This window comes from Strongylocentrotus purpuratus, unplaced genomic scaffold (genome assembly GCF_000002235.5).
Source record: "Strongylocentrotus purpuratus isolate Spur 01 unplaced genomic scaffold, Spur_5.0 spur5_scaffold_11, whole genome shotgun sequence".
NCBI lineage: Eukaryota > Metazoa > Echinodermata > Echinoidea > Camarodonta > Strongylocentrotidae > Strongylocentrotus > Strongylocentrotus purpuratus.
The window spans coordinates 16,772,773-16,786,696 of record NW_022145596.1 but is presented as its reverse complement, the minus strand read 5'-3'; the positions used below and the strand labels follow the sequence as shown (position 1 = coordinate 16,786,696).

General features: G+C 39.3%; 1 protein-coding gene across 2 annotated transcripts in view; it reads left to right on the top strand.

Annotated features, from left to right (window-relative positions):
* Positions 1-379: 379 nt before the first annotated feature.
* The window catches only part of LOC100889790 (sodium- and chloride-dependent glycine transporter 1), a 60,333-nt gene continuing 46,788 nt past the window's right edge, over positions 380-13,924 (top strand). Inside the window, exon 1 of one of the 2 annotated variants that reach the window (XM_011670127.2) lies at positions 380-588. The gene's annotated coding sequence lies outside the window, so the exon portion shown is untranslated. Of the gene's footprint in view, positions 589-11,173; positions 11,287-13,924 lie in introns of those variants that run through there. The other variant, XM_011670131.2, reaches the window with a different exon arrangement.

Sequence of the window (13,924 nt, the reverse complement as noted above, 5' to 3'; positions counted from 1 at the left end):
TGGTAGTGTATATTTACTTAATAATTTCTGAAATATGTAAACGCATATCGCCACCTTGAGACGGGATTGTGAAAACGAGAAAAAAAAACTATTAGAAAAGTAAACAAACTTCGGGCCTGCCCGTGGGACAAAGCTCTCAGTCAACTCGCAGCATATGCTTCCCATATTTGGGCTCAGGCTTACCTAATCGATGTTTATAGGGGTGCATCTTCTTTGTTGGTGCGCCAATTAAAGAGGATCAGTCCTTGAATTTCTTTACCTATAGATCTAATCCTTCCCAATAATGTTGTTGTTTCTTTAGAAAAGCAGCTTAGTGAGCAATCCCACCGGTTTTGTAAAAGACATAAAACCGTTGTTTGAAAATACACCCCTATATTTAAAAATGAAAGAGCCCAGCCAGTCGAAGGTCAATCACGCATAGCGTCCCTTGAAGTGTGTGTGTCTACTTCGTGGCGGTACTGGGGCTGGCTGGCGGTGCAGTACGCGTTGAACGTACACAACAATAACACACGTTATTTACATTCAGGACTAACCGCAGGTCATAGCTACACGTGTGGGACTGCTTACGACTGCACTCGGAGTTATTTGGTAAGAAATCATTAGAAAATGTGCTTTATTATTCGTGTTTCTATACCTACTTGTCTTATTTATAAGTTATGTATGTCTGTTCATGATCACTACGGAAATATTTCATCGGATTTGAATATAGCTTTTCCTAAGTTTGATTGAGTGTTGATTATCGACCGCATCTTGGAGGCTTTGTGAAGTTTTCAAGGCCAGTCCTCTCCCCTAGCAAGCAAGGAGCTAGGTTGTATTTTTCGGGTGTACGCGGCTGTGCTATTTGTGTATGCTGAATAAAGTAAGTCGACATACCCTTGTAACCCTGCCTTGCATGTAACTTTTACATATTACTGAACTTTATGTTGTTCGATTGTAATAGAGATATATAGAAAGTTGTTAAAAATGTTAGTGTCTCATTAAAAGCGAGGTGAGAAAATCCCGCAGCTGCAGTGCCATGTAGTCTACTGTTGACAAACAATTTGAAACTAAACGGATTCGAAACAGGATCTGGTCTTTTTTTCCGCCCTACATTCAGTTTGGTTCCAGGCCCTGGGGAAGCTTTATTTTGACATTCGAATTATTTCAAAGTACCTAATATAGTCACATAGTTTTGAGACAAGAATTGTACAACCTCTTTATTTTCTCGTTGGTGCAAAGTGCGTGGATTGTCTCACTTGGTTTTTAGTTTGCCTGTTCATGTTTTTATTTTGGTTTATCTGTTTTGTTTGTTATATGTATCTTGACTCACTTGGGTTACTTATCGATCTCATCATGATTGTTCCTGCTATCATTGAAAACCTGCTACATTACAACCAGGTTATCTTTCACTCCCTGCTATAAGTTAGAACACTACAAATCACTGTTTCACTCAGACCAATGTAAATAAAGAAATCTAGATCTAATCGGAAAATCTGTCATGAATTCCATTTTATGTCATTTTGTTTGATAAGCCTATCTGGCACGACTGGAAGACCATGCATGCAATGCTGTTACCCTATAGGGCAAATTATAATTTGCCCGGTCGCGTCATTTTTTTCTGCGGCACAGATTGGGGCTTTTTTTTTTTTAAACAGAGGTCTTGATTTAACCCTAACCCTAACCCTAACACTAAACTTTCCCGTAGGCTCAACACGCACCTAACCCCAATCTGTGCCGCAGAAAAAATAACGCTGCCCGGTCAGGCAAAAAGATTTTATGCCCCCCCCCCCCCCCCCCCTCCCCTCGCCAAACAACCCATGAGAAAAACAATATGACACTTGAACTTAAATGTAAAGCTAGATGTACGACATACCGTCTTTATTATGTACCAGATACTGTTGCTTAGGCATTCCTTCCTATGTTTTCATGAGAAAGTTACCATACTAGTCTTATTTTAGTTTGAGTTTTGATGTTTTGACTACGGTCAAGAAGGAACTGCTCTTGGCAAAGCTAATTAGACCAAGATACAAAGTTTGGCAATAATTTAATCTTTTACGATATACCTTGTGCTCCAAACAGGTAATTTCTAATTATTTCATCCTAAATGGCTATAGGAGAATTAACGGAGACTGAACAAACCACAAGATAGTTTGGCCATTATCCAAGTACACGAGCATGAAATTCAGACTGTTACAAAGTGACTTATACTAATTTTTGGATGTATAGAAAAAAAAGCACTCTTATGAATGTTTTGTTATAAATGATAGTGTGTTATTATATTTATAGTGATTTTAGTCCTCTGTCTGTGTACTTATCTGCTTACTAAGTAATATGATAAGTATTGCGGGTTGTGATACCAAAAGGAAAGTGCAAACTTTCGGATCAGACGCTCAAGCGTTTAGGATAATGTGTAAGAGGATAATTATAATATTCTACTGAATTAATAATCTCGTACATGTACATGAAGACGAAGAAGAAAAACATGGGAACTACAATAAGAATGGGTTCCAATAATTGGAATTAAAACATGATGATGAAGTTCGGGTTTGGGTGAGGCTATTTCAAAATCTAATCACATGTACTAGTATATAGGCTCTTGCCCAGAAAAGAAAGATGTGAGCCAAAATCATTCTTTTTCCCTCCAGCAGTTTATTGAATACCACCGAGGCGAATTAACCCTGATGTCGACCTTTCTTTTCATGACCTATTTTTGTAAGTAAAAAGTCTTTTTCTTCAAAAATGGCCCAGGGTTTGAAATTTCAACCAGTGAATGCGCACGTTTCTGTCTGGCTAAATACTTTCTATTATTGCGTCAAGAAAACACAATTTTTATACCTCCGTTAGAACGATGAACCAGCATCGTATCAATGCTGTTGTTTCGCATTTAATTAGCACTTTAAGTGGGTACCATCACCGAATATAATTTGTTAGTTTACGATTGTTGTAATTTTTAATAAGTAACGACAAAACAGATGAAAACTGGACACTACAATCGTAATTTTTGTTGTTGTGTTCGTATTTTGTATTTTTAAGTTTTGGGCATTATGATTGTATTTACCTAGGTCGGCTTTAAAAAGAAAAGAAAATTCTAGTCGCAGCGTATATAACATAATATAGTTTTACAAAATAATGTGTCACATACTTACATTAGGCGGCTTTAGGCCAATATCGTTGGTGCATTTTTGATTGCCGGATAAATATGTGAATTATACCAGTGGTGTATCTTCTTGATCATATTTCATAAAGATGAGAAGTCGTTCGTTTTTGTATTTTGTCTTAAAAGTACATGCAGGGCCACTAGAAGCAAGAAGGTCAAGTACTACTTGACTACTTGCTGCCGTGTTTGCTTTCAATATTGACAGGGATTAGAGCGAGCCTACGCTGTATGATCTGTATCAAGCTATCATGCACAGTAAATGAAAATGCGTTTGCCAATAAAATTGATGTGACCCTTCAACTTTTATCCGTACAGATTTGTAAGTTGATGTGTGGAGATGACTGAAGATCGCAATCCCAGTGGACATTTTGGTCTCAGTATCAGTTTTGCTTTGAGTGATTACATCCGTGTATAGACCCTCTTGTTGACAATTATTTTTGTCCTTTTTTTCTTCATGATATTATGTTTGGGATTGCCCACCTGGGCTACTCGGTCAAGAGTAGTTTTCTCAAGAACTTTAGACGAAATGTCACTTCACAAGGACTTATACATTGCTGTGCAAGTTGATCTCGATACCGCTACCTAGCATTGGTTATTTCCTGTAACTTGTAAGACTGGTGTATGACTATGATAGAGAGCATTCCTTACAAACAAAATAATTGTTTTTCAAGGACCATAAACCCTTCACCCTTCATTTCGACCGATGGTTCTAGACTTGCAAATATTAAAATGAAATGTAATTTCGTGGACTGCAGGATGGAGTACTCTAGGAATCTTGATCTGAATTCCATGCGACCAAAACTTCCATGAAGGGTGTTTGTGGGTACCTCGATTCCTTTGACAGGGTCATCATGGGTCAATACTACTGGTCACTCTAAACAAAATGTCACTGGTATGGACATTTGTTTGTGGTTGACCGAACTCTTGCCCTTGGTCAAAACAACCATCTGGGCCCCGTTGCATGAACTTACCGTTGATGGTGATTTCGTCATCAATATTAACTACCATAGCAACATCACTCAAATCAAATCAAATCAAGGTTCCCATGAAAGTAACCATTAATTAAATTCAAAGTTACCTTCCAAAGTTTTATGCGACGGGGGCCCTTGATAGGATACTTTGATGATTGTGGGCAGATAACTTAAGTACGGTAAAATGCGTATGGTTTACCTACATTTACTGTGACATACCAAGCAATAGATTACCAACTGTTTTAGTTTCCTGCTTTTAACAAGGTTTTATCAGCTCGTAGCCTGTTCAACCATGCGGTGTTCCGCAAGTGCCATGATCTTCATTCATTACTTTCAAACAGAGCGTGCAGGCGTGAAAGTACTTAATTCGTTTTACCATGGTTTTACTTAATGGTAGGTCCGATCTGGCTTAGTTACCTGAATTGAGATGCAGTGAGTCAAACAACCAGAACCAATGGTTAGTGGATAAGAGCTAGTGTAACACAGGGATTTGTTTAGCAAATCAAACAGATTTTCACTTGTGTAAACTGTAAAGGTGTGTCTCCTTACTGCTGCTTTATATTTACTGGTGCTTAAAAACCCAATGCATAATATTTATGATGTCTATCTCGTTGGTATATAGCAGCCACGTGTTCTATTCATATTTATTCATTATTTTCTGTACCTGGTACCCTCCTATTATTACCCCTTCGAGAACATGTTTGGGCCGCAAAGTGCCATCCGTTGAAACCTGTTATGTCGAGATGGACAGACAGAAGTGTTTTGCTTGATAAAACTTGGCACGCCTCCTGATCGCGTCGATTCCGGTTGTTTGGAGGAGAGGAGGAGCTTGGCCTTGGGAAGGTTTAGCGTCATGACCCATATCCTTTGACACATGATGGCCAAATGATGACAGAGCCCACCTTCTAACCCAAAACACGGTCACCAAAAGTCCAAAGATCGAAGCAACATCGTAAGTCCAAGTGGACAGGACCTATGTGATACAGCATTTGTTGAATGAGACAATCCATCCTCATCTTAGCTAATATGGAGGGAAATCTTCTCCACTTTGATCTTAAAAATCTTGAACGATACAATCAAGTAGACCTCTTGCTCTAACATTAAGGCCGACATGTTTTTGTGTTTCAATAATAATGAATTCACCACACAGAATTTCAGGCTTCAATATTTCACCGTTCATATTATTAGAGCACAGATTTGGTTAATAGAATATTATTTTGTAGGAATAGGGCCTAAGATGCGACTACTACAAAATGGGGTTCTCCTGTTTTGGTGGATAAGATAATGCTAAGACCCACTTGATATTACACTCCAAGTCTCAGAAGTGAAATTGATTGTCTATAGAATAATCTTAGATGTGTCCAAGTTTTTGACAGTTAGGGCTATTTTTGTTCAAAAAAATATAAACCTGTTCTTGATTGACAACTAAATGCTAGAGAAAAACAATCAAACAACAATTATGAAGGGACATTATCAAGTGCAAAACCGAAACATGTGCGATACAATCCTGCTGTACAGCGTCATCTGAACAAGGCTGGTGATTAATATATTTGTTCAAGTGGTGTGAGGCGGCCGATTCCAAATGAAGAACCAGACATTTATTGTGTCCGTATCCTTGTTGAATTTTTAGATGTCTGTCTTAGTTATATGATATTTTTGATAACTTTATCTTCTTCAAGATCCGCCAAGAAGTATCAGTTTATTGTCATTCGATAGGTTCCATCACTTCAACAAAGATTTCTTGATGCATGCAATGATGCACAACACAGGAAATAGTTAAAGAAAATGTATCAAGGACTGCAATTGGCATAAAGAGAGCTCAAGTGATATGTATCAAGTTCTCCGGGCTGTTGTGAGTTATTTTTCCTCATCCATTCTGCGGATTTGAGAAATGTTTTTGTGTTCCTATGAAGTTTTATTTTGGACCCAAGATCTCTTGAAGGACCGTTCCAGGATCGATTTCATCGTCGCTTTGAAGGTATTTCCCACCCAGAGGGGAAGCGGAGTTCGGGTAAGCTCTGATCGGTGTGTAAGTGGTACCTTGATAGCGCGATGGGAAACACAAATTGTACCTGAACTTGACCTCGCTACAATGCACCTGTGACACTGATCAGTCGAGCTTCAGGATACAGTTTCCTGGTTCATAGTATTCCTCTCCGCGGGTTGAAGACCAATTGAAGACCTGTTTATAGGCTTATAAAGTAGACTAGACTAGACATTTATTTATTTTGCATGGTGACTACCATTGGAGCAAGTAGTAGCCTAGGAGGAATGATTTCCTGAACTTAGTTAAAGAAATTACACCACTCTCTGTCTATTCCGTCTGTTTGGAACCAGCAGGACGTTAACTCATAGTCTCATACCAACACAGAGTTAATGTCCTGCTGGCTTTGAACAGACGTTATGCAATAATAAATGTTTTAGGGTTAACTTTCCGCTCTAGAATGTCAAAATGCCTTGCTGTTGAGACAAAATGTTCAGTAGAATTCCGCATGCAATGTTAAAGTCATTGTGTTATGTGAGAACACTATTGTTGGCTTTTTGTCTATGCTACATAAACAGTGTTTCTAACTTTCTATATCCTCCATTTATTGAAAGTGACTGTATTGCTCACAGTGAATTCCGGGCTTGAATCCCAATGTTTATGCTATTAAACATTACCACTAGGAGACACTAAAACGAAGATCTTCGTCGCCAAACGAAGGAAATTACCAATAACAATAGTTTTGACCCTATTTCGAGAAAAACTATTTGTGAAGGGCTCCCAGTGAGATGTCAAAACGGTCTTATGGGGGTGTTTTTGTTGTTGTTGACCAGACCTGGTACTGGTTGAACTAGGGAATCGAATTCCAATGTATTTGTTTACCAGGAGTCAGGTCTGTCAACTTTCAGGCTGAATCTTCTTCACAAAGGTGTGATAATGCCCACGGACCTAGTATGTCCATATAAAGCCCCATTCCCGGCCATCTTATGATGTGTTCCATGTTTCGATTTGTCTGAACAGGTAGATGGTCTTTTCTTGGAGTGACCGACGATCATGCAGTGAGGGGACAATAGATAAGAAGCCTTTTTATTTTTTCACACTGCAAGGGATTCTATCTTCGGAAATTATATTTGCCTTTTCTCATCTCTTTGAAAAGACGCTGGAATTACCTCGGAATTACTGCTCGATCTCTTTCGAATTCCCTTGTTCAACCGTGGTAATCAACCACCTCAACAACATCAACATAAAAGATGTGCACGGATTTTACATGGCACAATTTCGAATTCAACCATTGATCCAGATTTCGTTTCGGGCAGGACATTGTGCATAGAGAATGACCCGTGTAATTGGCTTGGGCTACGCAGCTGGTGTTGGGTTCCAGACCCAACGTTGTGGCAAAAATACAATAAAGTTTTACAAATAGGATTAAAAAGCAGACATTTAGTATCACTGCATAAACTGAACAAGCTTCCAAATCCCTGGTACAATTTGTCCACAGAGTTTGTACACATTGGTTGGGCCATGGACGTACATGTAGTAGGTCCATGGGTGGACTAACTTTCCTAGCAATGAAGTAGTGCTAGTACTCACTGATCATCAATCATGCCGTTATCTCTCTCATGATTTAATTTGTTAGAGCCTAACCGTTTTCATATTACATGTCCTCCAAAAATAATGTTATTCGAAAAGATGACCATAGGTATTTATAATCTATTTTGATTTCTATTCCCACTCACCCAAGCCCTCTTTCAAATCGTTGTGCTGCTTTTCCTGGAAAGTTTAGCGTTTAGTTGATGGTTTAATATGCATCGGTTGACTGTTGATTACAAAAAGACTAACTTATAGGGGCCTACCTAAAACATAGTTGTTTACTACATGTACAAGCTGATCGTTTCTTCTTTTCAAGATCATAGATGCCCTACAGGTTATATATATCATTCACTTTCACAGAAAAGAGAGAGGGAATGAGAGAGAGAGAGAGAGAGAGAAGAAGAAGTTAAGTGAACAATTACAATTTTTGGACATTTAGGAAGGGACAGAATTGAAGAAGAAGAGAATAAAGACGTTGGAAAGAAGGAAAGGGGGAGATGAAGAGGGGAGAGAAAGAGTGTGGTTAGGTCCATGGTCCATGGTGTGGGTGTGTGTGTAATTTGTCTGTGCGAGAGGACCTTGATAGGAATTCAACGGCCATCGTGTTTATACTGGATAGGTATAATAGTGGTGTATTGTTTATTTTCTTAGGAACCATCAAATATTGTCTATTCCATCACCAACTGATGTATCGCTGGCAAATAAAGTGCCCATTCAACTTGATTTGAATGTAAACGAATAGGGTTGAGCGTTTGGCTACGGAAAATTGATGGACTGTTGTTGAGAGGTCATGGTGCTTTTGGGCTTGTGAATGCGGGATCCTAAATACTACACATTCAAAAGATGCGGTGTTACCGTGTTACACTGACTTCAACGTAGATAATTTTAATCGGGTATAAACGTCGCCTGTAATGAGTTGATCAATTATTTTCACTTCAAGAAGTCACTCGCGCCTTAATTTCTTAAAGATTAACTTGAGTTCTGGTTTAAAAAAAAAGAAAATGAATTCTCACAGAATCAAACGAAACTTACACTGAAAGTTCATGACTACTAATAAATGTCATTTGCTAAACAATTTTGGTAGAAAATGTATACTGGCTGAGTAATGAGCATAGAAAGATAAGTAAGTAGCCCGACACCATTTGTGTGGTCCCATATACATCTTTCTGTGTACAGTACTTGTTACTTTACCAAGACTGGGCCAAATTTCTTATCATTTTGATGATTCCAGAACCTTGCAATACACACAAATTCTTATATGCTAGATGATCAACCTTTTCTGGTCCATTCCACACCTTTTCTTTCACAATGCAATCGCATGACGAGAATTAAACTTCATATTTAATGTTCATGTTAATACACCTGTCTACAGTAACACCTGTGACTGAAGACCGCATAGTACAGTAAATACCCCGTGTATTTACGGAATCGATTGTAAGTGTCTGTCACCTCGCTGTGTTTAGTTGGACCCTGGGGAAAAGAGCCAACAAAATGGAAGAAATTATATTAGTCAGCTTGTATCAAAGTACGTCTGTATGTGCCTCGGCAGAGGAGATCAATGCATTCATGGACGTGGTGACTCATTCGATGTTCTCTCTCTCTCTCTTATTTTATCATTCATTTTGATGCAAACAAACACACCTGTACATCGTGGTGAGGTATAATAAACATCTTGGCATTGAAACGACTGCCGACCCGTGGTCGCTCGCAGCACCCCGCGTCATTTCAAGAACGTTTTCTTTTGTGCCACTTTTCAGGGGTGACTTCTCAACAATGGTTCGCGAGAGAATAAACTCGGAGCTGGTTATTATTCAAAACGACCGAGCTGTGGATATCGCCTTTGTGCGCCATTGAGCTGAATATAAATAAATCGTTGCGAACCGTATTGTGGTCGCTCTGTTTGTGCTGAAAATGACTCGATAATACACAGTGGTATGTCTGAAAGTTTGGAGAAAATATATTTTGTGGTTATGATGTGGCGAGGGGGTTATAGATAGTGTTTGGGGTGGGGAAGGGTATCGTTTCTGTTCAATTTGAGTAATAGTAATGACACATTGAAAGCTGCCCTATGTATGGACTATACCTAGTACCAGAGAAATGTAACATTTCCCAGATACTTCAGTTACAACCCTTGTAAACAGAAACTAACATCTTCAATCCTCTTCCCTCCTTCGGCATGTGTAGTGGAATTTGTAGAGAGATTAATTTGTTCAACCGAGGAAATCCTTACGATTACGGATTACCTGGTTGTATAAAGCTCTCTGGGGCGATTAGTAGAGATGAATTCTAAGTTTGTTTGCTCCCTTCTAACTCTGTAGTAATTGCGGTGTACATACAAGTGTCCTGATCAATAAACGTATACAACAAACAAGTCTACTGATTTGAATACAAGTGTAAACTGCACGAGTTCTTTGGCGCTATCCACAAGGTGACTTGTAGTGAGTGGATGCTTCATGAGTAGAAGGTGTTGTGACAGCAATGCTTCCCTACGTACAGGCATCATTCAAACCAGTTATATCTATAACACCCATATTGGTTTTTCCTTTTCCAACCGAATTGGATTACGGCAGGGGCTCCAGGGCCCGTTACCTTTTAACAATTGAGTTCAATTCCACGGCCTAATGCCGCCCCGGGGTCCCCCATTGACACCTGAAAACCACAGCAATAATTTTTGTTTTTTCAAGACCACCGATTTCTGAATGGGCTCCGTGCAGACAAGGTGTGTTGTGTGGATTTTGGCTCTAAATTGAGCCTCAATGAATGTTTTTCCTCAAACCATAGCCGACAATGGAGGGAGCGGAATTGACAATGGTATGTACTCATTTCTATTACGAGAATAAACACATTTGTCAATTCCAATGGAATTGGGAGAGCTCATGAAAAAGGAATAATTTTATCGGGCATCTCGCCCTGGCGATACGTTTATCAGATAGGTCAACATCTCTGTGAAATGGAGCATGCATAATGGCCAAATGAGGGTTATTTGTAGGTTTTGACTGGGGAACGAACAGTCCGCACCGTTTCGCACATGTTTGTGTGTTGATTTTCGAAGACACCTGCCAAGTTGGTTGTTGATTTAGTGGTCTGGGATACAAACATCTCTGTTCAAAACTCACATACCCTGGTTTCAGCATAGACGTATTACGTCTATGGTTTCAGCATGTTTTCAGGCAGTAAAGTCACGGACACTGCACAAAATCTGGTATCAACGACTCCCTACATGTACGTCTTTTTCACACAGGGCTCTATTGGTTCATGGTACGTTTAATACCTCTTGTTTATGCGTAAAACTTGAAAGGTTTGATGATAAGATCAAGATCCCCTCTTTCCATGATTAGCCATGTCTTTGGCACCACATTTCTTGATCAAGGCATGTGTACTTCCGACTAATCAACTTATCACAACGTGTGATTTATCATTTAGACTTCTACCATAGACGTAATACAATTACGTCTATGCTTCTACCAACTTTAGAATATAGTAAGTAGACAAGCTTTCATCCACTCTTTAGGACTTTCTCAAGCCAAGTGAGTGGGTGCTTCTGTTTCTTCAAAGCTCAGTCCACAACCAACGTTTCCAGGAGATCTTGTGTATTGCATGATTCTGTACGTAACTATCACAGTACCTGAGGGTTAAGTGATGTCCTTTACACACAGTCATGTACCTCAATTGTCAATGGGGATATTCATTTTGTTTACTTTTCCATACGTCGATCATTAGAGTTACTAATGTAACTAATTATTCTATGCTCTCACAGCCTACTCCCACTTATTATTGGCAGCAATAGGAACACAAAGACCATTCGGCTCTGCTCCAATTGCTCTTGTCATGAAGTGCATTTAGCGTGGTTGAATCTGGAAGGAGTTCCTGAAGTGACGTCTGAATTATTCTTTTTGTTGCGAAACCAGCTCCCTTGAAATCTGCCTAGGGAGTCTCCATGCAGGACATTGTAGTTGTTGTGTTAAGAGTAAGACAGACCACTTAAACACGATGACATCATAATGCATTGATGGATCATGGCTGCCTCTGGACGCCGTCCAACCCGAGGGCTTTACTAATTATTGCCTGATCCAAAAACGTTATGCACATATGCAAAATGACAACTATAAAAGTCGGAGGGTTCCATAAACTATTAGATCATTATGCTTTTAGGCGTATGTGGTTACATACGTTTAAATATTGATATCCATGGGTATTTGTCGGTTAGATAAACATAATGAAAAGCTCTTTGTAGGGACTTATGAAAATATATGCCATCTCTAACGTGATTGTGTGATTTGGAAGGGGAGGAACGTAAGGAATCGCCATCCATTTCGGCTACATGTATCATGCCTGTATCTACCAGTGACCCCTGATAAGTATGTAAGCCCTACCGTGTGTTGTCCGACATGATACTCTTCGGAGAAATATGCCTAGGAGTTTGTTGAATGGTTGAGTGGTCTGTTTTCAACTTGTTTTGCCTCTTTTATGGCGCAATGAATACTTGTTTTGAAAACAGATCTATGAATAATGAGGTTTCGTCACGGTTGTTGCCATTTATTATTTTCTTTGTAAACCATGGCATTCTCACGATGATGGTTCGCTCCCTTCATTTATGCCAGGATTGATGTCTGCGCAGTTCAACTTCTGTCGACGACCACATCTCTGTTCGTGAACTGCAACTGTGTAAATTGCAGATGGCAGTTTGAAAGAAGATCAGAGAAAATGCCAGAGCACTCTAGAAATGCCAAGCCAAAAACGATTCCATGTTTTCTTCTTTCTTTCCAAAGTCAATATTATGGGCTTCACACGCACATCTTACCGTATCAGACAAGACGTTTTCCTCTCCAATTCGTTCGTTCGGGACAAGAATGAGGTTGTGATCGGGAATGTTCTGGAGCAAAGCTTCTTGGAACATCCGACACGATAAATATTCAATATCCGATTATCAACTTCTTTGTGGAAACATCCTGTTAAACCAGTCATTTCGATTTAGACTTCAACATCTAGACTAGTACAGTATCTGTTACCATCTTTCGCACCGTATAGCTTATAAGTTCGCATGTTGCAGTTTGACAGTATTCATTCACAAGATTTCGAATCCCTTAGGAATATCAAACAACTCCAAACTTCAAGCCCCGCATAATCTGATTGCAAGGAAAATGTTTTCCTTTGTCGCTATGGGGAAAGTCGTCTGAGGGTTTTAATTTCTTATGCGTAGCCCGGCGGGGACACACACTGTACATGTACGGCCAAACAAAATACAAAGAAAGAAAAGAAACATGGGGATGTTTGCGTGGAGTTAATCAATCCTGAAGCGAAAATGTCACGACAAAATGTAAGGTTTGGGGATTTCAGTAATCACTGTAATGCGACTTAGATTAAGTTTTTGGCAAACATACCTGAAACCTGGTTTCCTCTCATGCCAAAACAGCTCTGTTTAAAAATGAGGACTTGGATGAGGGAAACAAGAGGAGGGGTTCCACTCAATTCTACCTAATGTTATTGTCAAGTTGTTTGATGATTCCAAGTGTGTTCGTACTTTGTACAACTTCCATCATTTCCTTCTTTCCACTTTCTACACTGTCTTTACTGTTCATCACCCTGCATGCCAACCTAGTTTCGATCTATTCTGAAGTACCCAACAACCTCACTCCGCCCGAGGAGCTCCTACATGTAACTCCTGTAGTCTAGAGATTCATCAAACACTTATCGCGTGCTTTTCATATATTTCCCTATTTTTGTGCTTTTACTGCTTTAACTTATTTGAAACTCGACAGTCTAAGTATTTCATGTTTGGATCAAATATGCCGTTATGATTGTATGTTATTTCATATATTTCTCGTATTTGTCAATTATCACTCATGAAATTGGCAATTTGACACTTGTTTTGGCAGCGATGCTGATGCTGATGGATATTCTGTGATGTTTCTTTGGTTGACTAACTCGGCTCTGTGACGTGAGCGATTTAGTGCCAATTATAAATCAGCATTTTGATTTTTACAAGCTAATAAACCTGACAGGTGCATAAACATTATTTGAGGAGATAGTTGGTGAAGAAAACGGTAGCAAATCAATCGCTGAACACCGAGTACCATAAGATAAGATCATGAACCTTTAACATGACGTCAAACAGAACTTCTCTCAGGACACAACTTTTGAACTTGAACTTGAACATGAGTAGCGCTCAGAATTTTCACCTACAGAAGAATCAATTTAAAGGTAAAGACCAGTTATGGTCATGCGATTGCATTGTGAAAGAAA